The 27640-nt window shown below is 37.3% G+C and overlaps 1 non-coding gene across 1 annotated transcript; it reads right to left on the bottom strand.

Moving 5' to 3' along the window:
• Positions 1 to 3230: 3230 nt before the first annotated feature.
• LOC127125141 (small nucleolar RNA R71) lies at positions 3231 to 3337 on the bottom strand. The gene has a single exon (XR_007804600.1). It is a non-coding gene; the product is annotated as a small nucleolar RNA R71 (small nucleolar RNA).
• Positions 3338 to 27640: the final 24303 nt, after the last annotated feature.

Below are 27640 nucleotides of genomic sequence, written 5' to 3' on the forward strand. Positions count from 1 at the left end.
ATGATTGTTGTTGGTATTATTGTTGTTATAGGTGTTCGTTTGTTGTTGCGGTTATTGTTGTTGTTGACATTGTGGTTGTTTAACTGGTGTTGATTGATGATTAGAAAATATAGGGATAGCAGAAGATACTTGATGATGATGTTGATGGGATGGTGGATTCCTTCTGATCTGAGTCCTCCTCTGCCTCCCACTGCTTATTGTATTTGTTTCACTGTCCTTCTTCTTCCCAAAATTGTTGTCGTACCTCTTACTCGACGATGCTTCATCTTTTGACAATCGTCCTTCACGGACTCCTTCCTCAAGCCTAATCCCCATGTTTACCATTTCGGTAAAGCCACTAGGGGCACTATTAATCATTCGTTCATGATAAAATGAACTCATGGTTTTCAGAAAGATCTTTTTCATCTCTTTTTCCTCTAAGGGAGGAGTGATCTGGGCAGCCAATTCCCTTCATCTCTGCGCATACTCTTTAAATGTCTCTTTATCTTTCTGAGACATAGACTTCAATTGGTCTCTATCAGGCGCCATGTCCACATTGTACTTATACTGCTTGACGAAAGCTTCTCTCAAGTCATTGAAAGTGTGAATGTTACCACTGCCCAACCCCATATACCATCTGAACACATCGTCGGACAGACTGTCTTGGAAGTAATGAATTAACAGTTGATCATTGTCAGTCTGAGTAGACATTTTGCGAGCATACATCACTAGATGACTGAGCCGACAAGAGTTTCCCTTATACTTCTCAAAGTCAGGAACTTTGAACTTCACCGGGATCTTGACGTTGGGCACTAAACACAACTCAGCAACACTCTTTCCAAATGATAACATGAAATAGTATCACATTCTAGGACTCAATTTAATTAAATTATATTATTATTTACTTCAATTTATTTCATTTTATTAGATATTACGCAGTATTTTCTTTCTATTTATCTCAGGTGGTTTATTTGAAGCACAATTAAAAAAGGAAGAAAAGGAGGTGCAAAAAGGAATAAAAATAAGCAAATACCAAAGGCCAAAGCCCAGCCTAAAAAGCACAGGCGTTGTGCCTGTGACGAGCGTCACACCATGTGTGACGAGCGTCACGCTTTGCACACTCCTGTGACGAGCGTCACACATGGTGTGACGGACGTCACACCATTCCCCTATATTTTTGGCACCAGGAACGCAACAGACCACGTTGAAACAGACCACGTTGAAGCTACTTCCACGCTTAACCCTTGGAACGAAAAGACCGTGTACACGGAAAACCCTTGGAAGCAGTTACACAAGTAGCAGTATAAATAGTAGCTTTTTGGAAAGCTAAGGGTTCCACGTTTTTTCTAGATTTCTTTGCCGTTTTCGCTTTTTCGCATTTTTTCTTTTCCTGCAGTACGAGCACATTTTTTACAGCATAGCTTTTACGATTTTTATATTGTTTTCCCTTGCAATTTCTATTTTCCTTTTTAGCATTTAGTTAATTCTTTTTCGCACAATAGTTTCTACACCGGAAACTATTGTGTACCTTTTACCGGATCTAACCTTACGTTAGAATCTAGTTTTTTTTATTCCTTCGCTTTTATTTTCCTGCCTGATTGAAGAATTCAAGAACAAATCCAACCGACCTGTGGTGGAGTGTTCAAGACTGCTATTTAATTTCTCAGGTTCTTTAATTATTGTTTGAATTTATATATGCCCTGTTTTACTGTTTATTTATATTATTTGCCTGAGATGAATCTGTTTATGCATGATAATTATTTAAGTCTGTTTAGCATGTCTGGCTGATTTACTTAGGTATCGGTATGTAGAGTAAGCGGAATGAAGGAATCAAAACCAAATTGGTTTAATTAAGTTTAAAATTAAAATCACTCTTTTTACGGTCTCAATTTACAGGTTTAATAACAAGGTTTTTGTACGAAAGTAAAAGACATAAAGAAGTTAAAAGCAATAGAGCGAGAGTTTGAGTTTTTGACTGGACATTGTAAATTGGACATTAATTCTATATCAGGGCGAGAGCAATTTTTAGAGTTAATTAAATTCTAACCTTTTTCAAAAAGTATTTTTAAAGATTGAATGTGAGGACGAGAGTTAAGCATTTGAATTTAATTATATAACCTAAGTCAACAGAGTGAGAGTTTGAGATAAGGGTGTTTAAACGATTAGTGTTTTCTTAAAAAGAGTTTCTAGGGATCCTATTGTTTTCAAAAAGTGGTTTTTGACTTAACTATAAGTGACAGCTACGTTAATATAAAATCATAGTTTATTCAACAGAGCGAGAGTTTGAGATAAGACTTTTAATCAATAGCGTCAACTGAAAAGATTTATTTTAAAACCAAGAAACCAACAAAGAATTGATTCCCTAATTACGACGAACTACATACCGATATCCGCTTATTAGATATTTATTTTAGATCTTATTTTAGTTTTAGCTTTTCCCCCAAACAATCAAAGTATTACCTGCCTTAGCTTTACGAAGTAACCTTAGATAGCGGTATATCGATTCATAAGTCCCTGTGGGATCGATATCTTTTAAAACTACGCGATAGAACTGTGCACTTGCAGTTTGTACCCCAAATTCGACTCATAAAGTCGCGATCAAGTTTTTGGCGCCGTTGCCGGGGACTTTTATTTAGTCGATATCGTAACTCTTCTGTTACGCTGTAGAGACTAAGGCTTTTCTTTCTCTTTTCTTTCTTTCGTTGATTTGTATGCCACCCACTCGCTCACAAGGCGAGTCGTTCTACTTACGAATCAACGATATCGAACTATATCTCCGAGTCTTATGACGAATTCGGGAATATCGTGCTGCAAACAATCTCCCTCCTGTTGAACTTCCTGATTTCAAAAATATTTTCCCTTCGATACCCGAGATGGCAGAACCAGCTCGTGCTCTTAGAGATTACGGCGCTCCATCGCAAGATGAACCGCATTCAAGTATTGCTCCACCCGCAATCGAAGCAAACAACTTTGAACTCAAACCTTCACTGTTGCAGGCAGTATAACTGAACCAATTCTCTGGAAATCCTACCGAGGATCCAAACCTTCATTTATCTGTATTTGTCCAATACGCTGATACTGTTAAAGCTAATGGTGTCACTTCAGAGGCAATTCGACTTCGTCTTTTTCCTTTCTCATTAAGAGATAGCGCTAGAAGATGGCTTCAATCTCTTCCTTCCAACTCAGTCACCACATGGAACGAGTTGAAGAAAGTTTTTCTTGCTCGATATTTTCCGCCAAGCAAAACAGCTATGTTAAGAGCCCAGATAAATGGATTTAAACAGAAAGATAACGAGTCTCTTTTCGAAGCATGGGAAAGATACAAAGACATGATGAGACTTTGTCCACACCATGGTTTAGAGGACTGGTTAGTAATTCATACCTTCTATAATGGTCTCCTGTACAACACGAGGTTAACAATAGACGTCGCCGCAGGTGGTGCACTGATGAACAAACCTTATGCTGACGCTTACCAACTTATCGAAAGCATGGCTCAAAACCACTATCAGTGGGGAAGCGAACGAACAATGGTAGAAAAACCTCAAACGAAAACTGGCATGTACGAGATAAGTAACCTTGATCATGTTAATGCAAAAGTGGATGCTCTGGTCCAGAAAAATGAAAGTTTAAATGTATCACCTCCAACCACCATAGTTGCCATAACTCAGAATTGCGAAGTCTGTGGAATCCAAGGTCACACTCCTGCAGATTGTCAACTCCTAATAGGAATCCAAGCGGAGCAAGTAAACTATGCTCAAGGAAGCCCCTACTCGCACACCTATAACTCAAATTGGAAGAATCATCCCAATTTTTCATATAAGAGTAATAATGCTTTATATGCACCTGGACAATCTCTAAATCAAGCCCCAGCTATACCTCCGGGATATCAGAAGCCGATCCCATCTACACCTAACAATAACGCCCCTAGGAAATCCAACTTGGAAATCATGATGGAAAACTTTATAGCTTCTCAACAGCAAACCAATAAAGATTTCTTAAACCAGAATGTACACACTGGCGAACAAATTAAACAACTAGCAAGTAAAGTAGATGCCCTGGCTACTCATAACAAAATGCTGGAAACGCAAATTTCACAAGTAGCTCAACAACAAGCGCCTACTTCTGCCCCAACTGGTACATTTCCTGGCCAACCCCAACCTAACCCAAGAAGCCACGCTCATGCGATTATACTGAGAAGTGGAACGGAAGTGGAAGGACCGTCTGACCCAAGGATAGAAAACCAAAACTCTAAAAAGTCAACTGAGGAGGAAAGTGAACCTAAGGAAAAGGAAGAGAGTAACAAGGAAACCGTAGAAAAGAAGAAACCTTATGTACCTCCACCACCTTATAAACCACCTATCCCTTACCCTCAAAGGCTTATTAAAACCAAAGATGCGGACCAATTTAAAAAATTTGTTGACCTACTAAAACAATTAAACGTCACAATTCCGTTTACAGAAGCTACTACGCAGATGCCCTCATATGCCAAGTTTTTAAAAGAAATTCTTTCTAATAAAAGGAAACTTGAAGATAGCGAAACCGTTACACTCACCGCTGAATGTAGCGCTATAATCCAGAATATGCCTCCTAAACTTAAAGACCCAGGTAGTTTCTCTATACCCTATCACATAGGAAAATTTGTCATTGACAAAGCCTTATGCGATTTAGGAGTCGGTATTAGTGTTATGCCTTTATCCATATGCAAGAGACTTGAAATGTGAGAATTACGACCAACTAAAATGTCTGTGCAACTAGCAGATCGTTCCGTCAAATATCCTGTAGGAATTCTTGAAAACGTTCCAGTGCGCATAGGTCAATTCTACATTCCAACTGATTTTATAATTATGGATATTAGAGAAGATGAAGTTACACCCATTATACTGGGAAGACCGTTCTTAGCAACTGCCAGTGCAATCATAGACGTGAAACGAGGACGACTCACTTTTGAAGTAGGAGAAGAGAAAATTGAGTTCATTCTTTCCCAATTTTTGAAAGCACCTGTAATAGAAGATACATGTTACTTCATGGATATCATCGATGAATGCATAAAAGAAACGGAGTTAGAAAAAGACAAATCATCTGACTATCTTGTATAAGACAAACTTAACCAGTGTTTAGCAATAACACCGGACCCTACGCAATGCCTTAAGAAACCAACCTTAGACCTGAAAACACTTCCCAAAAATCTGAGATATGAATTCCTAGACTTAGAGCTTGAACGACCAGTGATAGTTAATGCTGACCTAGGAAGACTCGAAACAGAAAAACTCTTGCATATCTTAAGAAAATATCCAACCGCACTAGGTTACAACATCACCGATCTTAAAGGAATAAGTCCCTCTATTTGTATGCACCGCATCATGCTAGAAGAAGACTGTAAAACTTCTAGGGAACACCAGAGGAGACTAAACCCGATCCTGAGTGAGGTAGTGAAGAAGGAAATAACCAAGTTATTAGAGGCAGGTATCATATATCCTATATATGATAGCAAATGGGTTAGTCCTGTACACGTAGTACCAAAGAAAGGAGGTGTAACAGTCATTGAAAATGAAAAAGGAGAAACTATAACCAAACGAATCGAATCGGGATGGAGAATGTGCATTGACTATAGAAAACTAAACAAAGCAACCCGAAAAGATCATTTCCCTTTACCATTCATTGACCAGATGTTAGAACGACTAGCAAAACACTCTCATTTCTGCTATCTAGACGGTTACTCAGGTTTCTTTCAAATACCAATTCACCCTGATGACCAAGAAAAGACAACGTTCACGTGCCCTTTTGGTACCTTCGCTTATAGACGAATGTCGTTTGGCTTGTGTAACGCTCCTGCAACTTTCCAAAGGTGCATGATGGCAATATTCGCCGATTTTCTAGAAAACGTCATGGAAGTATTTATGGATGACTTTTCCGTATGCGGACAAAGCTTTGAAGAATGTCTTGAAAACCTAGAAAGAGTTCTAGAGCGATGTGTAAAAGTAAACCTAATACTTAATTGGGAAAAATGCTACTTTATGGTACAAGAAGGAATTGTTTTAGGACACATCATCTCGAACAAAGGAATTGAAGTAGACAAAGCTAAAATAGAGGTAATCGAAAATCTTCAACCCCCGAAAACTGTGAGAGAAGTACGAAGCTTCTTAGGACATGCCGGTTTCTACCGACAATTCATTAAAGACTTCTCTAAAATAACTAAACCTTTAACCGGGCTATTAATGAAAGATGCTGAATTCATATTCGACAATAAATGTTTAGAAGCATTTCAAACGCTTAAACAAGCACTGATCTCCGCACCCATAATGCAGACACCAGATTGGAATGAACCATTCGAAATAATGTGTGATGCTAGTGATTACGCTGTAGGTGTTGTTTTGGGACAACGAAAGGATAAAAAGCTTCATGTTATATATTACGCAAGTAGAACTCTAGATGAAGCACAAATGAATTACGCCACAACCGAGAAAGAACTTCTAGCAGTAGTGTTTGCGCTAGATAAATTTCGTTCTTACTTGGTCGGAGCCAAAATAATCATCTACACTGACCACGCTGCTATCAAATACCTCTTAACAAAAAAGGATGCTAAACCTAGACTCCTAAGGTGGATCCTTTTGCTACAAGAGTTCGATTTGGAAATCAAAGACAAGAAAGGAACTGAAAACGTAGTAGCAGATCACCTCTCTAGACTTGAGAACCTTGAACCGGAAAGAACATCGATCAACGATGATTTCTCGTACGATAAACTTATAGCTACTTTGGAAGAAAATAACGCTGATAAACAGGTAGAAACCACTTTAGCTATATCTGTTATACCGTGGTACGCTGACCTCGTCAATTATTTAGCTGCCAGAATAGTTCCACCTACCTTATCCTACCAACAGAAGAAACGATTCTTCTATGACATAAAACATTATACTGGGATGACCCCTTACTTTTTAAAAGAGGCCCCGATGGTATTTTCCGTCGGTGTATACCCGAAGAAGAGGTAGAAAATATAATCCAACACTGTCACTCCGCTCCTTATGGTGGACACGCAAGTACATCCAAGACCTGCTCTAAAATCCTACAAGCCGGTTTCTATTGGCCAGATATATGGAAGGATGTACATGCAGCTATTAAGAAATTTGACCGATGTCAACGCACAGGAAACATATCTAGACGTGACGAGATGCCACAAAAGGGCGTTTTGGAAGTAGAGATTTTTGACGTGTGGGGAATAGACTTCATGGGACCTTTTCCATCCTCTTTCGGTAACAAATACATACTCGTGGCAGTTGACTACGTATCGAAATGGATTGAAGCTATAGCTTCTCCAACAAACGACACACGAGTAGTAACTAGACTCTTTAAGAATATAATATTTCCAAGGTTTGGTGTCCCAAGAATAGTAGTCAGTGATGGTGGATCGCATTTCATATCCAAGGTACTCGAAAAACTATTGCTTAAGTATGGCGTAAGACATAGAGTAGCGACACCTTACCACCCTCAAACCAGTGGGCAAGTGGAAGTGTCTAACAGAGAAATCAAACAGATACTAGAGAAAACAGTCGCCACTTCAAGGAAAGATTGGTCATTGAAATTACCAGAAGCTTTATGGGCTTACCGAACTGCTTACAAAACTCCCATAGGGACAACCCCATTTAAGCTAATTTATGGAAAATCCTGTCACCTCCCGGTAGAATTAGAACATAAAGCCTATTGGGCTATTAAAAATCTAAATTTAAACTATAAAGCCGCCGGCGAAAAGAGAATCCTTGATATAAGCGAATTAGAGGAACTCAGAAGAGACGCTTACGAAAATGCTAGAATCTACAAAGAAAGAACAAAACAATGGCATGACAAGCGCATATCAAGGAAAATCTTCAAACAAGGCGATACTGTCCTTTTATTTAACTCCAGACTAAAGTTATTCCCGGGAAAACTACGATCTAGATGGTCAGGTCCTTTTCAAATCACCAATGTTTTTCCCAGTGGAGCAGTAGAAATTAAAGGCAAATCTATGGAACCATTTACCGTAAACGGGCAACGTCTAAAACATTATCACTATGCAGAAAACACTGAAGATTCGCAAGTCTTGCACTTAGACGAAATGCCTCAAGAACTTATAGATTATAATTGATAGTTTTTATGCCGAGCTTGCGACATTAAACAAAGCGCTTAGTGGGAGACAACCCACAAATATTTTATTATTTTCTTCTATTATTATTTTTCTATTTCTTCCTTAATTATTCTTTTAATTTTTGTGTAGTATTCATTCTTAATTTATTTTTATTTATTAAAAACTTTTCTCCTCTTCTTTCGGCATTTGGCCAAATCCTGACTAAAACTCTTGTTTTTCTTTTCTCTAGCTAACACTAACCTGATGGGACAAATTGATCGTATGGGTATCAAATTTAGAGGAACAGCTCAGAAACAAAAGTTTGAGGAACTAGCCACGAGAGAGATGCTACCTAGTTTGTATGCTGATGACTGGGCAATGACTGCCCTTGGACTAAGACAAAGTGTCCTGTATTTGCTGAGTCAGATAGGGTGGGAAACCGCTCCTATCCGTAGACAATTTGTCACTTACCGGAGACTGACTCTAGAATTCCTTAGTTCTCTGATCTATCTACCCAGCCATGGAAAAGGAATAAGCATAGGTTTCATCCAGTTCAGAATGTTTAACATGGAGTATCAATTTAATATTCAAGATTTTACCAACCTTTTAGGTTTCCCTACATCCTTTGACACATTCACAGTGAGCCAAGAAGAACTTTTTGAATATAGAGAACTTGAACACTTTTGGGGTAACTTGACTGGAAATGGCGATCCCGAGGAACATGAGTTTCTCTCTGGAAACATACATAACCCGGCCTTCCGTTATTTCCATAAGATCCTGACCCACACCTTATTTGGGAAGAAGCCAAACAGTACCACAGTTTCACGTGATGAACTCTTCATCATATTTTGTGCTTCCTAGAACCGTCCAGTAAACGGTGCCACTTTTATGTTGGCAAATTTAGACCACCTTATCCAAGATGAATGAGCACCAATTCGAATAGGAGGTTTGATAACCATGATTGGTAATGCTATCGGATTACGTCAGCCTATGCTTGACTTAAGCCCTTTTTGTGGCATTACTACTATGAGTATACCCTTCCTCTTCAACACTATGTTTATAGCAAACCTAGGATCTGATGAGTTTGAGCTTATAATTAATAACCAAGTTCTTTGCCTATTCACCATGCCCGATCCTAGGACTAGTGTTCATAACCGCACTAACTGGCTCTACAATCTGAACGAAACCCCCTCTCCTGCTAGATCCACTGAATCCATCCAGGACTATGAGATTTGTGATGACCAGATTCCTTATGCTGAATCAGACCCTCAGACACCATCTGGTTATTATGATATTGATCCTCCTCCTCAACCTGTTCAGACCGAAGAATCGGCAATACCCGACCTTAGACATCATATGCCCGGAACTGATCATAACACTGCCATTGAAGCTTTGATGTCAGAACAAGACGCCCTCAGAGAAGAGTTCACTAGCTTGAGACACGAATTTTTGGGATACATGAACAGTATGACAAATCAGTTTCACGAGTTACTATACCGTGTTAACTCCTTTGCTCCTCCGGCCAGAGATCGTGCAGATGGATAGAAGCCGTTTTTCTTAGTTATCTAGCTTTAGTTAGTTTTATTATTTAATGTTATTTCAAGTTATGTTCGTATTTGTTTCTCTTTCGCATTTTTGTTTTTCTCCATTGTTACATTATGATTATTTTATGAAGCTATTGAATTATCCTATTTTATTATGAATTATGCAATATTTATCAAAAAAATGCTCTCTACTGTTGCTGCCTACATCAATTATTAACAATATAATACATTTATGCACTATTATAGCATGCAGGAAAATTAAATAGCAAAATAAAATAATCTGAATCAAAACAAAATAAATAATAAAAAAATAAATTACCAAAGTTATTCTGAAGAACGCTAGCTGAAGCCACGCCAAAAAGACTGTGTGACGAGCGTCACACAATCTTTGACGGACGGCACGCCAAGTACTTGTTACGCCCGTCACGCCCCTGTGACGAGCGTAACACCTTTCTGACTAGGTGAACGTTACAGAGCCGTTGGAGACGAACGTTACACCCTTTCACCTTTTCACCTTCCCCATTTATTCCCATTAACCCACATTTATTCACTTTTCAACCACCTCTTTTCCAGCTTCCAATTTTTTTTTCCTATAAATACCCACCAAACCTTCCTTCATTCACCACAAACCACTCTCTAATATCAAATACATTTCTTTTCTTTATTACTCCTTTAAATTCATTCATCAGTATGGCGGGAAATCAAAATTTCGAAAATATCATCTTCCGATCCGAAGATGATAATTATCAAAGGAAACAATTCGAGCGCTTTCAACAACGAGGTGTCACTTCTACCAGGTATCCTGATTCAACTTGTTTACAACAATTAGGATTACTTCAAGGTATCGAGTGGATGCTCCGCCTTGCCGATCTAACCTTTCTATGCACGCATAATCAACCCACCTACACATCCCTAACCTTAGAATTCTTAAGTTCATATGCGTACAACACTCCCACCGGTGAGGACGAATTCTTAACCGGTACCGCAACCTTCCGTATGTTCAATATCGAGTACTCCCTATCCCAAAACCAATTGAGTACCATGCTACAATTCCCCATAGAAGGTCAAGTCTACCCCAGAATCCCTCCAAACCTAAACTGGAGCACCGTTGCTGCTTTCGACCTCTTTAGGAAAATATCCGGTGTAGATGCCAACAACTGATTTGCTTAGCAGGTTTGACAACTTAGAAGTACGCCAAAGATCACCAGGTCCAAGAACAAGAGGCGACAGGCAACCTTAACTTTAGTTTTTTTTTTCTCCTTTTTTTTTGTAATTCATTTTTTTTCCCTTCAAACATTGAGGACAATGTTTCATTTAAGTATGGGGGGGAAAACCATGTTCTTTATATCCTCCTTTTTCCTTTTCAAGTATGTATCTTTCTTTTCATTGTTATTTCCCTTATAAAATATATATATATATATATATATATATATATATATATATATATATATATATAATAAAAAATAATTTTCTTATAATATAGATTTATTTTAAATTAAGTCCCAAATGTGAAAACCTTCTATTATCTATTCCCCTCAATTTTCATGAGCCATAACAAAAATTCATCACACTCAATATGTATAAAGGTCGCTTATTTTATAAAACTTGAGTGAAACCAAGACAAAAATCATTACCATAACAACGCTCTTAGAACCTCAACATGTTAGATCAGGATAAGTACCTATTATACCAATCCCTTGAACTTTTAGTTTTATAGTAACCCCGAGTAGTTTATACGAGAAGTCAGCACCATCTCAATAGCAAACTACGTGGAGAGCCGATGAATATAAGTGAATGATTCCCAAAGTAACATAAAAAATATATATATATATATCAGGAAATGCACTAATTAAGTTAGGTGATCCTTACCAGATCATTTAATCTAAAGGTTGCAGATCATACAAAAGCATAATATGAAAGATCCATTATGAGTTGGTTCAGCAGGTATCTGGTACTGAACTTGGTAGGGCGGACTACGGTCCGATCCCCCGCAATTTGCAATGGACTGAATAACGAAGTTATCCGACTTATGTACCAGAACTTCTAGCTAAAAGGGGATCAGAATCACTAACCGGTTACTCCACTATGTGCGCGAAAAGATAAAGGGCTTAATATGATTTCGCTAGAATGAAAACGGGTGAAATAAGAGTAAAGGAACTAGGATAGCTATAATGGCATTACTCGAACTGGTTTGCATAAGGTGAGGTTATCTGAGGTTGTGACGGTGGTTGTTGATGTCAAGATTAAAACCAAGTTACTTCAAAACTAGGTTTACAGGCAACCTAGTACGAATTGATGTGTGTTTCGAAATTTCATCTGGATAAAAGTTTTAAAACAAGTTCTATACTGTATTTTGCTTGAGGACAAGCAAAGATCTAAGTATGGGGGAGTTTGATAACATGAAATAGTATCACATTCTAGGACTCAATTTAATTAAATTATATTATTATTTACTTCAATTTATTTCATTTTATTAGATATTACGCAGTATTTTCTTTCTATTTATCTCAGGTGGTTTATTTGAAGCACAAGTAAAAAAGGAAGAAAAGGAGGTGCAAAAAGGAATAAAAATAAGCAAATACCAAAGGCCAAAGCCTAACCCAAAAAGCATAGGCGTCGTGCCTGTGACGAGCGTCACACCATGTGTGACGAGCGTCACGCTTTGCACACTCCTGTGACGAGCGTCACACATGGTGTGACGGACGTCACACCATTCCCCTATATTTTTGGCACCAGGAACGCAACAGACCACGTTGAAGCTACTTCCACGCTTGACCCTTGGAACGAAAAGACCGTGTACACGGAAAACCCTTGGAAGCAGTTACACAAGTAGCAGTATAAATAGTAGCTTTTTGGAAAGCTAAGGGTTCCACGCTTTTTCCAGATTTCTTTGTCGTTTTCGCTTTTTCGCATTTTTTCTTTTCCAGCAGTACGAGCATATTTTTTACAGCATAGCTTTTACGATTTTTATATTGTTTTCCCTTGCAATTTCTATTTTCCTTTTTAGCATTTAGTTAATTCTTTTTCGCACAATAGTTTCTACACCGGAAACTATTGTGTACCTTTTACCGGATCTAACCTTACGTTAGAATCTAGTTTTTTTTATTCCTTCGCTTTTATTTTCCTGCCTGATTGAAGAATTCAAGAACAAATCCAACCGACCTGTGGTGGAGTGTTCAAGACTGCTATTTAATTTCTCAGGTTCTTTAATTATTGTTTGAATTTATATATGCCCTATTTTACTGTTTATTTATATTATTTGCCTGAGATGAATCTGTTTATGCATGATAATTATTTAAGTCTGTTTAGCATGTCTGGCTGATTTACTTAGGTATCGGTATGTAGAGTAAGCGGAATGAAGGAATCAAAACCAAATTGGTTTAATTAAGTTTAAAATTAAAATCACTCTTTTTACGGTCTCAATTTACAGGTTTAATAACAAGGTTTTTGTACGAAAGTAAAAGACATAAAGAAGTTAAAAGCAATAGAGCGAGAGTTTGAGTTTTTGACTGGACAGTGTAAATTGGACATTAATTCTAGATCAGGGCGAGAGCAATTTTTAGAGTTAATTAAATTCTAACCTTTTTCAAAAAGTATTTTTAAAGATTGAATGTGAGGACGAGAGTTAAGCATTTGAATTTAATTATATAACCTAAGTCAACAGAGCGAGAGTTTGAGATAAGGGTGTTTAAACGATTAGTGTTTTCTTAAAAAGAGTGTCTAGGGATCCTATTGTTTTCAAAAAGTGGTTTTTGACTTAACTATAATTGACAGCTACGTTAATATAAAATCATAGTTTATTCAACAGAGCGAGAGTTTGAGATAAGACTTTTAATCAATAGCGTCAACTGAAAAGATTTATTTTAAAACCAAGAAACCAACAAAGAATTGATTCCCTAATTACGACGAACTACATACCGATATCCGCTTATTAGATATTTATTTTAGATCTTATTTTAGTTTTAGCTTTTCCCCCAAACAATCAAAGTATTACCTGCCTTAGCTTTACGAAGTAACCTTAGATAACGGTATATCGATTCATAAGTCCCTGTGGGATCGATATCTTTTAAAACTACGCGATAGAACTGTGCACTTGCAGTTTGTACCCCAAATTCGACTCATAAAGTCGCGATCACCAAACAGATCCTTACCCCTTAGTGTCTTCAATTCCTTGCGCAGCTCAAGAAACTGATCTTTCATTTCGTCCATTTTCTCGTAAACATCCGGACCCTCAGAAGGCTCGGAGTGATAAATGGTGTCCTTTATACGAGGTAAGGTGTGCACAACGGGAGGTGGCACGGACATGACCAGGCTAGATGCCGGCATGGAAGAAAATGTAGGCGCAAAGCCTTCGGGCATAAAGTTGGACGGCATTCCCCACGGGAATCCAGCATGCATGGTAGGCGCGAAATCGGTGATAGCAGCAGGCATGGTAGAGGTAGCCACCTCTGAAATAACAGTCCTTGCAGGAGGAGTTGTAGACGTTGGAGAAGATTGGCTCTGAGCAGCAAGAATTGACTCCATCATGGCAGTCAGGCGGGCGATCTCGTCCTTCAGCTCTCTGTTCTCTTGCTCCAAATGTTCCATGATTTTCAGATGATTGGCGCGAATATTGTACCAATGAGTCAGCTTGGCTGAAGCACAGAAGAAACACCAATGAGACATCTGGCGACATGTAAACCTGCTTATGCAAATGATGCATGAAATGCAATGCTTGTTTATTTATTTTTATTTTCAAGGAACTTACTATATCATTTGCAAATATATATATATATATATATATATATATATATATATATATATATATATATATATATATATATATATATATATATATATATATTTATATATATATATATATATATATATATATATATATATATATATATATTTATATATATATATATATATATATATATAATATATATATATATATATATATATATATCAACAATTGCAACAATTTTATATGACCAAGAATCTCTTTTCATTTATATAACTGGAAGGATTACACTGAGTACAATTTCAGAAACCGAAATAAAAATACAAGAGAAAAGGAGACTAGTCATCCTAAGGATCCCTAACAAGAATGTCAGAAGATCTGGCTGAAGGCGCGTACTTCCTTCGAATGCGACGAATCTAGGTCTCAAAAGAAGTCTTCATCTGAGTCTTCTCGAGGACTAGCTGATCAACAATCTTCTTCCAAGCAACGGAAGGATGAGGCATGCTAGAAGATGGAACCTTCCGCTCCCTCTGTCTCTTTGTCACTCGGTCTTCAAGTAGCTCAATAAGTGCATCTTTATCCTTAGACTCCGACTGCAACTCTTCATGCTTTTTGCCCAAAGCACGGAAACGCTCTTCCCACATATCCTTCTCTTGCTTCATCTTGGTGAGTTCGTCTTCCAACTCCTCTACATCTTGGTTAGGAATAGTTAATGGCTCAACCACAACCATAGACATAGGTCTCTCGCAAGGATAAGGCATCTTCAACTCCATAGCTCTCTTCTTCACCCAAAGAGTGTAAGCTTCCAAAGCTACACAATTGTGTGGACCAAGATTGGATCTTCCTTTCCTATGCATATTATGCCAAGCATGCACAATCTTCTACTTCAAATGTTGGGGATCTTTACCCTCTTGATAGAAAAGACCTTCTAACAAAGTGTTATTAGATTTGTCTCTCAATGGGAACCCAAGTTGACGACGAGCTAAAGCAGGGTTGTAGTTAATTCCTCCTTGTGTACCAATTAGAGGCACATTAGAAAATTCACCATAACTATCAATAGTCTCCAAACTACTCAAAGACAAATCATACCAAACTATATCATCATTAGTGAGAGACATAAGTCTCTGAGACCACCGTAGACATTGTTTGTTCTCCATAAAAGCAGGTGTCTGAGGCAAGTGCGAAATAAACCACTTGTATAGAAGTGTCGCATCCGTGAAAAACAATCGGCGGGAAAAAGCAAACAAACAGAGCCGCCACCGTGCGTTATTTATCCCAAAAGAGGGAAAGGAAACGCTCGAAGTAAACCTGGAAAAGACATGGTCTCGCGACCAAAGAGAGATGGGATTGGGAGTCGGTTATGCGAAGGGAAGGTATTAGCACCCCTACGCATCCGTCGTACTCGACGAGATCCACGCTCAAAAGGATAGAAGAAAGGTTGCTAAACACCGCTCAAAAGAATGCACGCACACTGGAATAAAACACAGATGGAAAAGGAGGAACGGGCTCGCTAGGATATCGCATCTTATGCTTACGTATCTCATCTGGAATGAGAATCAGAGCTACCGTAGTTCGGCTAACGCACGCCGAAACAAAACACACGCAAAGAAACCGATTGCCAATCGCTGGGCTTACGTCAGACTCCACACAAACAGGCAAACATGGAAACCGAATGCCAATCACTGGACTTACATCAGACTCCGAACCAACAAACACACACTGGAAACCAACTGCCAATCGCTGGACTTACGTCAGACTCCACACAAACAAACACCAATAGGATACGGAATGCCAATCGCTGGTCTTACATCCATCTCCTAACACACACAAGAAGGTTAACAACCAACAAGTTAATAGGGAGTCTGGCACTCGAGCCTAATAACTGTCAAGCAAACACACACAAAAAAAAGGAAAAGGGGTGCCCTGAGAGATCTCGTACGATCTCCTGCCTACGTACCTCATCTGGTATGAGGATCAGGGCAACGTAGTTCCCCTTAACAGGGAAAGAACTTCTAACCTAACCAGAGACAGGGAAATGGCAAACTAGAAGGGAGCCGGACTCGAGCCTAATAGTTATCATGCAATCCACAATGGTCCTAGGTTGAGGTTTCTATCTAACTTGCACAGGCAGCAAGTTATCCTAAACAGCACAAGCAAATACATACAAGCACACAAAGCAAGCACACACATTATATGCAAACAAATGGGCTCATACAAGGTTAGGCTGTGAAACACAAGCCAACTGGAATCGGGTGTAGTTAGCTCTTAACCCTAACATTGAGAGTTAGGGTGAAGCAGATGAAATGGGAAGTGAGGGTAAGACCTCACAGCTCTTATCCCTGGCCTGGGAGAGCTTCAGACAAATGAAAGTGTGGGAGTTCAGAAAGTAGGAACTCTTCTCCACAGATGACTGACATAACAGAGATCTTGGGCTATTATCCACAATGCATCAACACGAGGTATGTGAGCAAAGTGAATGACACACTGAGTAGCAGGAGATGGATTACACATCTCTTTTATCTGCCAATTGCCTCATAAGAGGACTTTTCCTGCTTGGCACAAAAGTAAACATTCACAAGCATTGCCTCTTAAGGAGGGCTTCAGACAGGTGCCTGCCCACATAACAGGACAGGTCTTCCAGACTACATGAAGTCAAAGGAGTTATACCTCAGTGGTTAATCAACCAAGCAAAGCAAAGTTCAAAGTGAACTTAAAGCAACTTATGTACCTGTGGAAACATCAAACAAATCAGTACAAAGTTCAGACAATCAAACAACAGTCAATAAGCAACAAACAATCCCAATGTACATAAGGTGTAAGCCAAAAGCAAAGACTCAAATGAGTTTACATCAACCTACAAAAACACACAATGTTAGTAATCACAAACAAACATCAATGCTCAAATGAATGGAGCACCATTAACCATGGAACTTGAATGTTTAACCTGAAATCAAAGCTCAAACATAAGCAACAAACCACTAGGTCAAAGCCTAAGGTCAAAGATGGAGAAAAAAATTCAAAACAGAAGCTGAAAATCAACATGAATCAACTTTAAACACATATTGAAACAATCCAAAAGGTCTCACATCAATATCAATTACCAAATCCATTTCATGACCAATTGAAGTTCAAGGCAATTTTAAAGCTCAAATGTGACCAACCAGAATGAAAAATCTCAATTAAATCAGAAATGTTCCAAAAATTCCAAGAAAATTCATGAGCAATCACAACATTCATAATATGCATCACACAAAAAATCAGGACAATTGGAGATCATTTGGCAAGGCAAACACATCACATAAGTTGAACATCAAAAGGTGTGACACAAATTGTCACACCAACTTAACATGATCATAAAACAGGAATGATAAATGGTAAAAATACCAAATCAACACCAAAATGTCAAGCAATGAGTCTAGTTTCATCATGCAAATTTTCAGATTCATTGGATTAAAAACCAGCATTTAACAAATGAATAAGCAAGGCAAGCTACAAAATGCATACATGCTCACATACCCTAGCACAAAATGAAATTCAGCCAAGCACAACTTGCAAAATCATGGTGATAAAAAAGTAGAGAGATCAAGGATCACAATGCAAAAAATCTGGTAATTTTTGGATCAATATTCAATTTGTTTTGATTTTTGAAAGATTGGAAATGAAATGAAATAAACATGTGACAATTAAATGAAATAAAATGGAATTATTTATTTAATTTGAATTTAAAATGGCGCCAGCATGAAACGCCGCGTTTCATTTAAACGCTGGCTTTCAACGTGCATGGTCAACAGAAACTGGCCAATGGGAGCGCTGCATGGAATTCTCATGCGCCAATCACATGCTAACCCTAATACAAACATTCTGGAACGGTTTTGCGTGGCAGAAAATGGATCGAAAGCGTTGCCAAAGACCTGCATTTCATCTTCTTCATCGCAGCTCATGAACAGTGAGTGTTCATCAATGATCAAGAACATTTTTCCCAGATTTCACAATTAATCATATCAACATGCAGTATATTCATCATAGATCCCGAATCTAACACAAACTAAGCATGGATCATCATGTACACATGGAATTGAGCAAATCAAGTTTCACACATGAAAATTCAACTTAACCTAACTCAGCCAATAGTGCATGGAATTTCATGGTTCAAAGCTCAAATTAACCAGCAAATCAAGATCTATAACAACATCATAATATATTTGAGAAAAGAGAGATTCGATTCAATGACCTCTTGAAGAGCAGATCTGGATTTGTGTTGATTCAAGCCTTGCAATGCTCCAATGTTCCTCTATGAAGCTTGTGAAGTTGATTGGATGAAAGCTTGAGGTTCAATTGCTCGTGATTCAACCAAAATTTGGATTCACCATTGTTGAGTTCAAGCTTGCATATGCTTCAAACAGGCACGAATTGCTATGGATCTATGTTCAATCTTGCTCAATGATGCTTCCAGATGATGATTCAACCAAAGGAAATGCAATTTGTTTGAAGAAATTGAAAGAAAATTTGAGAGAAAAAGTGTGAAAAATTTTGATCTAGATCTGAAATTCTGAATTCTCCCCTTGAGAAACAGTTAGGGTTTGGCTTATATAGGTTCCCCTAATCATGCTTAATTATGCTTAAACCAATTTGCAAATGGAATTAGTGAGTTATGGAGTGTTTTGGCAAATTTGGTTTTTCACCCTATGCATGAAATGCATGGTGAATAGTGCATGAAAATCTGATTCATTTCCACCTAAATTTTGATTTTAGAGCCAATAGTAATGGTAAAATGATCAAGCCATGCACCAATTTTGAATTTCAAATTTTCCCTCCAAAAATCCAAGGAATCATCAAATGCTCATGTGATGATAAATGGTGTAATGCAATGCTTCATTTGGAAAATAGAGGTTAAGAGAAGAAAAATGCAAAAAGAGCCATCCAATTTGGAGCTTTGGTTGAGAAATTATGCTTATTTGAAGTCCAATGCATACTTTGTCAAGTTTTGATCATATCTCCTTAACCACACATGAGAAATTGATGATCTTGGACTTTTTGGAAATGGGAGAGAAAGATCTACAACTTTCATGTTCAACAAAATTTAATTTGAAGCTTTCTTGATGATGTAATCTGAAGTTGAAGTTAGGCTAAAACCTTTCCATTTTTGGCAAATTTGAATTATAGGTCACTTTCTATTTTTGGAAAGTTTTGACCTGACTTTAAATTCTCCAATGTGAGTGTTTGAAATGTCAAATGAGACTTGTTTGAACATGAATGGAGTATTTCTCATCACTTCCCCCCTTCAAATCCAACAGTTGACCTGACAGTTGACTTTTGTGGTTGATGGATGACTTGGTCATGAACAGATGATTTTGAGCCTCAACCACTTGATGAAATAACTCCAAAATGAAACCCTAGCTTATACAAGCTCAATAAAATCATATGAGGACCTCCATCTCAATAAAGACCTCATCTCCTTGCAGAACCCTGACTAGAAGAATGCAACTGATTAGGGTTGACCAGAGGTCAAAACCCTAATCCCAAGGAATCTGATCAGGAATAATGAACCATGATGATGATGGTGTACCATTTCAACCAAGATAATACCCAACCTTCTTGAGGAACCAATAAACCCTAATTGAAGCACAAACCTCAAATGATTAGTGATCAATTCATGAAACCCTCCAGCTTGAATCTTTTAACCTCTCCATCTTCTGAGAAAGACTTAGGAGGATGACTTGCTTATTTCACATGACATGCAAAGATGTAATGCCTAAAGTCCTACAAAAAATGAGATGCAATATGCTAAGCTAGTCCCAAGAGAGGAGGGCAAATTTTGAGGTGTTACAAGAAGAGGAATGAAATAGACAATAGTTCCACCACCCTTAGAATTCCTTAGATGCAAAGAGAAATACATATCACCCAACAATGTAGGCACAGGATTCCCAATCAAGAAAAGTCTAATGGCGTTGACATCAACAAAACCGTCAATGTTAGGGAACAAAGCTAATCCATAGATGAGAAACACAAAAATAGCTTCAAAAGCATCCACACTACCGGCTTGAACAAAAGCAGTAGCTTCCTTGATGAGGAAATCAGATGGCAACCCAAATAATCCTCCTTTCTTCACCCAATGAGCCTCTATCTCAGACTTCTTCAAGTGAAGAGCTTCAGCAATAAGACTAAATCGGGGAATCTCCTCCAATCAACTAAAAGGTACTCTACTAGAAATAGGTATCCCAAAAAGAGGAGAATACTCCTCCAATGCATGCACAAGTTGATAATCTGGGAAAGTGAAACAACGGTAGAGAGGATCATAGAACTGCACTAGCACACTCAAAAGTCCTTCAACCATATCGGAAGAAAAGATAGATAGAAGCTTCCCATGACGTTGTTTGAAGTCCAATGGATCTAATACAAAATATTCTAGCTTCCTTAACTCTTTCAAGTCGGGACATCTGAAACTGTACTTCTTAGTGTTCCTTCGTCCACAATCCATGGTCTAAAAATATTTGCAAATAATACCTCAGTTTCCTTGAAATTTTCGTGTGATGAATGTTATAATGCGCATGAATGCATGGATGCAACAATCACAAATAAGGGATCACACACAAAGCAAGCAAACAAAGGTCAAGGGACGAATCAAGTCATTGTCAAGATCAATCATCCATTTTGGTGGATTATGGTTTACACCTTATCAACACCCAAGTTTCATTGATATTGACAAGACTTGATTGGATCAACCAAGAATCAAGGGTTTTTTGTAAGTCACGAGCATGGAGTCTGGGTAAGAACCATCCCAAAGGAGTGAACTAAGGATAAAAACCTGTAGGTCATGTTCTAAAAAGTTCCCAGAGTCTTAATTCCATCTATCGAATATTATAGGTTAAGATGACTGACTCATCGACCCATAATATTCTCAAGAGAAACTCGCCTGAGTGTAGTATCGCGTAACAACTATTATCCAGTCTACACTTGAATAGTTTCTGCACTACGTCCTAAATAGGCCAAGAGGGGTTAAATGTTCTAAGGTCCTCAGCTTCTCAGACCCAAATTAGAGATAGTAATGCCTAACCACAAATACTTGTGTGACATTTCCAAATCCAAAAGGGTCTCCACTAAGCAGATGGATCTCAAGCCAACTTGTTAAGGACTACTCTACACAAGTCGAACATGACTATACCATCCTCCTATCTTAATTGCACTCAAGTTCGGGTTAGAACTTATCTCACCACTCAGAGATCACCAAGCACAACAAGAAGATTATATCACACATACATATATACAAACATCACATATATACAATTATATACACACAAAAAGTAGGCTAAACCCACTGGAGACTACTCCCCAGCAGAGTCGCCACTTAATTTTTGTAGCGGTAAATTCATGACCATCAAGCTATGGATAAGCTAGACGTCGATAAAACCAGAGTCACCACCGCACTTTTATTGTTTCCAAGGGAAAGGAGAAAAGTACGAACAAAACCCAAAAGTAAAAAGTTTTCAAATTAAAACTAATAAAATGTCAGAGATTACAGGTAAGGGGGTTGGTTACACAGAGGGAAGGTGTTAGCACCCAAAGTGACCTAGGTACTCATATGGAGCCCTTTCTTGTGTGCATATGTATTTTTGTACAAAGTGATGTTTACAAACAAATAGAGTGGGGGGATGAGAAAAGAATTCATTAATTATATTTTTGTGTTTGACAAGATCTTCGGACTTGTGCCTACGTGCCAACATAAAAATGAGGGATCAAAACCTCGTAGTTCAAGATACAAATTACAAAATGGATGCATTGCTTTTTTTAACAAAAATAAGTTTGAAAGGCACAAAGGCCTAAAAATGGTTTGAATGAGTTAGTTCTTTTTTGGATTTTTGAAGGTTTAAGTCAAGTATAGTTAAGTTTATTTACAAGTTTGATTTAAGAAAAGAAGTTGGAAAATGCAACGGCATAAGGCCAAAGTTTCTATCTTTTTTTTTTACAAAGTGGTCAAAGCTTAGAACAAAAATAGTTCAAACAAAGAAGATTTTTTAAAAGGAGGGAGAAATTTTGAAATTAAAGAAATGGGGAGGAGATGAAGAGACTAATCCTATGCACAAAATTAAAAGTTAAGGGTTGAAAAGATCTGACCAATGGGTAGCAGTCCAATAGACAAGAATGTCAATAGAAACCCAAATTCCCTTGGACATTAGAATCAAACAACACACAAATGCATAATTATATTATCTTGAAGATCAAGGCATCAAATAAAGATAGTCACATCCAAGCTTAGCCACTCCATGATCTTCTTCAAATTAGCCCATGTAACAGATGAATTCCATAAGTCACAGGTTCAAAATAACAGCTTCATAATGACCATGTTGCAGATGAACTCAAAAAGGATCTTCAAAGATGTATCAGATGAAGTTTCAAATTGTAAGCACTTGGTTTCACAAAATTTGGCATTTGCCAAGTCCTTTAGCATGGGAATGTTGCCTAAATTCTAAGTCCATTTGTCCAAGATCAAGCCAACAGTCCACTCAAAAGTTTTTTAGGGTTCTTTGTTGTTATTATGTACATTAATGGTCAAAGACCATACAAACAAACAAAGTATACACAAGCAAAATATATCACACAATATGGTCCAAGTGGACAAAGTGAAAATTGCATTAACATAAACAATTAGAATGACATGAATAATGGCAAAATGAGTAAAGACTAAAATTAAATGACATTAAAGTAAATGGCTTGAAATTAAATGTTATTTGTTAATGAGTTAGAAGTTAGTCTTGTTTTGCTTTTGCTTTTGCTTTTTATTTGAAGTCATTCTTTGGAGAACACTCAACCCACTTATCACAAGCATGGATCCTTGCACCAAGACATCTTCCAAAGGAAGGAAAAAAGGACAAGTTTCCACACAATACCATGAAAGAGGGGAGACTTGCAATCTCACTAACTAGAATGATATGCCTTTTGGTGTCACAAATTTAGCGCTATGTTAAGCAATCGTAATTGGACTTATGTAGAAGTCACAACTATTTGAGGTCGGGCAATAGAATTTTGGTGTTAATGCATGTTAGAGACATAATATAATGGACTATGCTCATGAAACATACCACGCACAAAAAGAATATGCAAAAGAGGTGGCCAAAGGAATTATTCAATTTAAAAATACTAAAATAATACATCTAATTAAATATGGTTTGTCAAATTCCTAAAACCTCATCAAAACACCAAAGAAATTGCCATGAGATTTATCATAGGTCAAACAAGGTCAAAGGACCTTAGAGAAAAAAATTCAAGATTTTTAAAGACTTAAAAGTATTTTTAAACAATTAAAAACAATCACAAAATCAATTAAATCATGAAAAATATTAATAATGATCCAAAATATAATTTTAATTCAAAATATGAAAGAGGAAATTATTTGAAATTTTTTGATGAAACTCTCATATTTTTTGGATCAATATTAAAATTAATATGAATTAATGAAAGTAAAAGGATTAAAGTGAAAATCAGAAAATATGAAAAATGTGGACCACTTGATCTCCCTCATTAATTGAGGTGGCAAATCAAGTGGCCCAGCGCGCGTGTTCCATGATGCACTGCAGTCGACGTGGCGTAGGCTTGGTATTCACAATAGGCGCGTGAGATTAAAACATTTTTAAAAAGATCAATGGCTCTGAACACTTCCAGCGCATCGCCGGAGTCCAAAGGTCGGTCATCTTCTTTGATGACCCTGGCCGGACTGGTTCACTCATTACCATCAAGAAAATGAAAATGGAGGACATGATCTGAAAGAAAAAATGGCGTAGAACACGAATCTGACCTCAATTTTAACTAACTCCACATATATAGAAAGATATGTGGAGTTGAATTTTGAGGTGTGTCAACTGAGTTACTTCGATTTGACCTCTAAGCAACTCAATCTTCTTGCCTATATTGGTAAGATTTCAGACAACCAAAGATCCAAGAGAATTGAGTAGAATTGAGAGAGAATCGAAGAGATGAAGTTTTCTGAAAATTACCTTCAATGTTATGCAGTTCATGATGTTGCTTGCTCCAAACACGATCTGATCACACTTAAGAAGCTAGCAGGAAGTGATTGATGAGGTTGCAAGGCTCTGGATCCTAGAGTTCTTGAATCTCCAACAATTTAGATTCAAACTCAAATTTCAAATTGAAACTTATCAGGTCTTCCTTTAGAATGAGAGGGTTTCAATGGGGGACAAAGTTGGCGCGTAAAGTGTTGTTCAAATGAGCTCAGAAGCTTGCTATTTATAGCCAAATGGAATGATATTTGCACACTTCAAATTTTGTCCAAAATTGGCAATGTGGATGGCACGAGTGCATGGGCATATACATGCCCATGATGCAATGCATAAAGGTCCAAAATGATTCCAATTGAAGTCTGAATGGAAGCTTGATTTGCAAGGCAGTGTGAACTGAAGTTTTGAAGTTTGATTCTATCCAATGAAGCAGTCCTGTTAAAGCCATGCGCAGACCTAGCAAACCTTGTCCAAAATGCATGAGCTTGGGTTCTTTGGAAAGCTTGGATAAAGGGGAACAAGTTTGATGTTGAACACTTTTTCATTTGGAGCTTGGAACATGGATAACTTGGAGGTGGAAGTTTGGAAATTTCAACATGTTGAAATTTTTTCTAAGTGTCAAGCCATATATCTCAATATTCCACCTTACTTAACTTTTTATGTGAGCTTCAAATGAGAAAAGTGTCTTCATAAAAGTTGTAGCTCTTTCAAATACATTCAAAATGGTAACAAATGTCATGTAATTTGGATTTAGAATGATAGAGTTATGCATTTTTGAAGTTTGGAAAAATCACTTGTTCAATGGTATAGGTAAAAAAATGACCTATAATGTAACCTCATATCACATGCTCATAAAAGTTGAATTTGCTTTCACTCCACACATAAAAGTTGAAGTAGACATCTTGAATTTGATTATGCAACTTGGAAATATTTCATCTCATAAAAATAGAGGAAGTTATGGCCTTGGGAAGTTGACTTTCAAATTAGGGTTTAGACAAAATGACCTATAATGTTTCAACATAGAAAATTATTTTCCAAGAAAACATAGCTCTAGGTCTCAACGTGAAAGTTGTTTGGAATATCATTTAGAGTAACTTTGATCTTGGAATCATTTTCATATGGTGAAAATTGTAGGAGATAGGGTCTAGGGAGACCCAGTTTTGATCAGATGAATTCATCTGGCCAACCACCATCAACCAACTTGCTAACCTTCAATTCTTTTGACTTTCTTGGCTTATGGTAGATAATATATGCATAAGATGATGAATTTTGAAGTGTCCCTTGAGAAATTTGATCAATTGGTGAGATATCTTGTTGGAGAAGTTACTCAAGATACCCAGTCAAACTAGGGTTTCCAAGGCAAATCACCCTCAAACTCTTGAAGAAAACTTGATCAATATAACATGTAGAAAGCATTGGGATTTATATATGATGCTTACAAACATTCTTGGATCAATCCATGGTTATGATTTTTGTCATGAGGGTCTCAGACCCTAGATGTGAACTTGATAGATCAATGAGATCATGCTCTACCTACAAAAGAGTTAGGCAAATGCAAAGACATATTTTTGGTATTTTGGTTAGTAAAAATGATAAAATATAAGTATGATACAATCACATGGTGCTTGGTGATCTATCCCAAAATAAACCCAATGAAAGAGGGGTAAGGAGAATGCCAAGGTATGATCCCAATACTAATGCATATGATGAAGTTACATGAGGGATCTTAGGGTCAAAATTGGGGTCTTACAGGAAGTATGTAAAACTGATATGGTTTGTGAATGAATTTAATATTCTCGCATATGTATGAAATACTATCTAATATCATTGAAAGTCTCTTAGTGTTATCTAGTTGTGGTGGTGTGCTTTCAATATTGTCTCGGTGGACATAACAACTTTATTTCGTGCTTGTACTACCCATAACTTTATCATGAATGTACAATTGAGCATTTGAAATTGTTTGGTAGAGTAGACCCAATGAATTCAATTTTTATATCATAAAAACAATAGAAATACGATACAAAAAGTAAAATACGCAAACAATAATAACAAAAACATATAACACAAATTTTGTAACTTTTACATATACCTCAATCATGTCGCAGGTACATTTCTCGAGCATATTCTCAAGATCTTCCTCATTCGACTTCTTTCGCTCCTCCTCGGCCACCTTTCTCGCTTCTCTTGCTCCTTCTGGGCATTCTCTAACACCTGCTGCAACAAATTCTCCTTCTCCTCCTGAATCCACTTCTCTCTTACCTCCACAACCTTTACATCAACTATCTATTTATTCTCTCTCCTACGATTTACTTCTCTAGATGATTTAGATGGTTCAAAATGTGACTAGAAGCCAACGCCTCTTCCAAAACCACGGACAAGCCCATAATGATCCTCGATTTCAATCGCTTCTACAAAGATGTCATGATGATCTTGTGGATCAAAGAGGCCATCTTTGGATTGTTCAACCAACACATCCTATAACACATATAAATTTTCATCTTTACCAAATTGACTTAACTAAAATAAATATTGTTGAAAAAAATATCTACTTACAATCTTTTCACTCACTTCGTGTGTAGCCTTTAATGTGAATTCACCATCTTTTCTTTGACGTATCCTCATCCATTTCTCATGGTGTGAGGGTAGAGATGAAGTGTGATCAAGGCTTATAGAATATCCCATCTTAAATTCGCTTTGTTTTATTTTTTTATTCAATCATCTTCTTTTCAAGTTTTTCATATCCTCCACGAGACAACCTATGCAGATATATATTTCTAGATCTATTATCCTTTCCTTTTTTGCTTTTAGCCAAGAAATCAGGAGTGGTGCGAAACTGTATAAATTTATCCCAAACATCCTGATCAATAAATGAATACATAGAGTATGGACGTTGAGCGTCATCACTTGGATGATTAATATAATCACAGATGAGTTGTGTCTTAAGGCCCCTCTAACGCTCACCAGCATATGTAAGCAATTTCTTTTTTACCATACTATCCTCTGGACTAACAATAAAGACCTCATATGTTTACACAATACAATTGTTATTAGTATGAAACAAAAATAATTAAATGATCATATATACTTGTAAAACAGATCATAAAATTCAAAATAAATATCGTAATATCGGTCCATATGATGTTTTTCAATTCATCGTTAATGTCATGCCAACTATCTATCAAAATACTCACTTTACTTCTACCTTGTAACGCAATGTAACCCATAAAATCCTCATCATTCTCACCATAAGCCCCGCGGGTTGCAACATCAACTGTAATTGAGTAGCGAA

Source organism: Lathyrus oleraceus, chromosome 2 (genome assembly GCF_024323335.1).
Source record: "Lathyrus oleraceus cultivar Zhongwan6 chromosome 2, CAAS_Psat_ZW6_1.0, whole genome shotgun sequence".
Taxonomy (NCBI): Eukaryota; Viridiplantae; Streptophyta; class Magnoliopsida; order Fabales; family Fabaceae; genus Lathyrus; species Lathyrus oleraceus.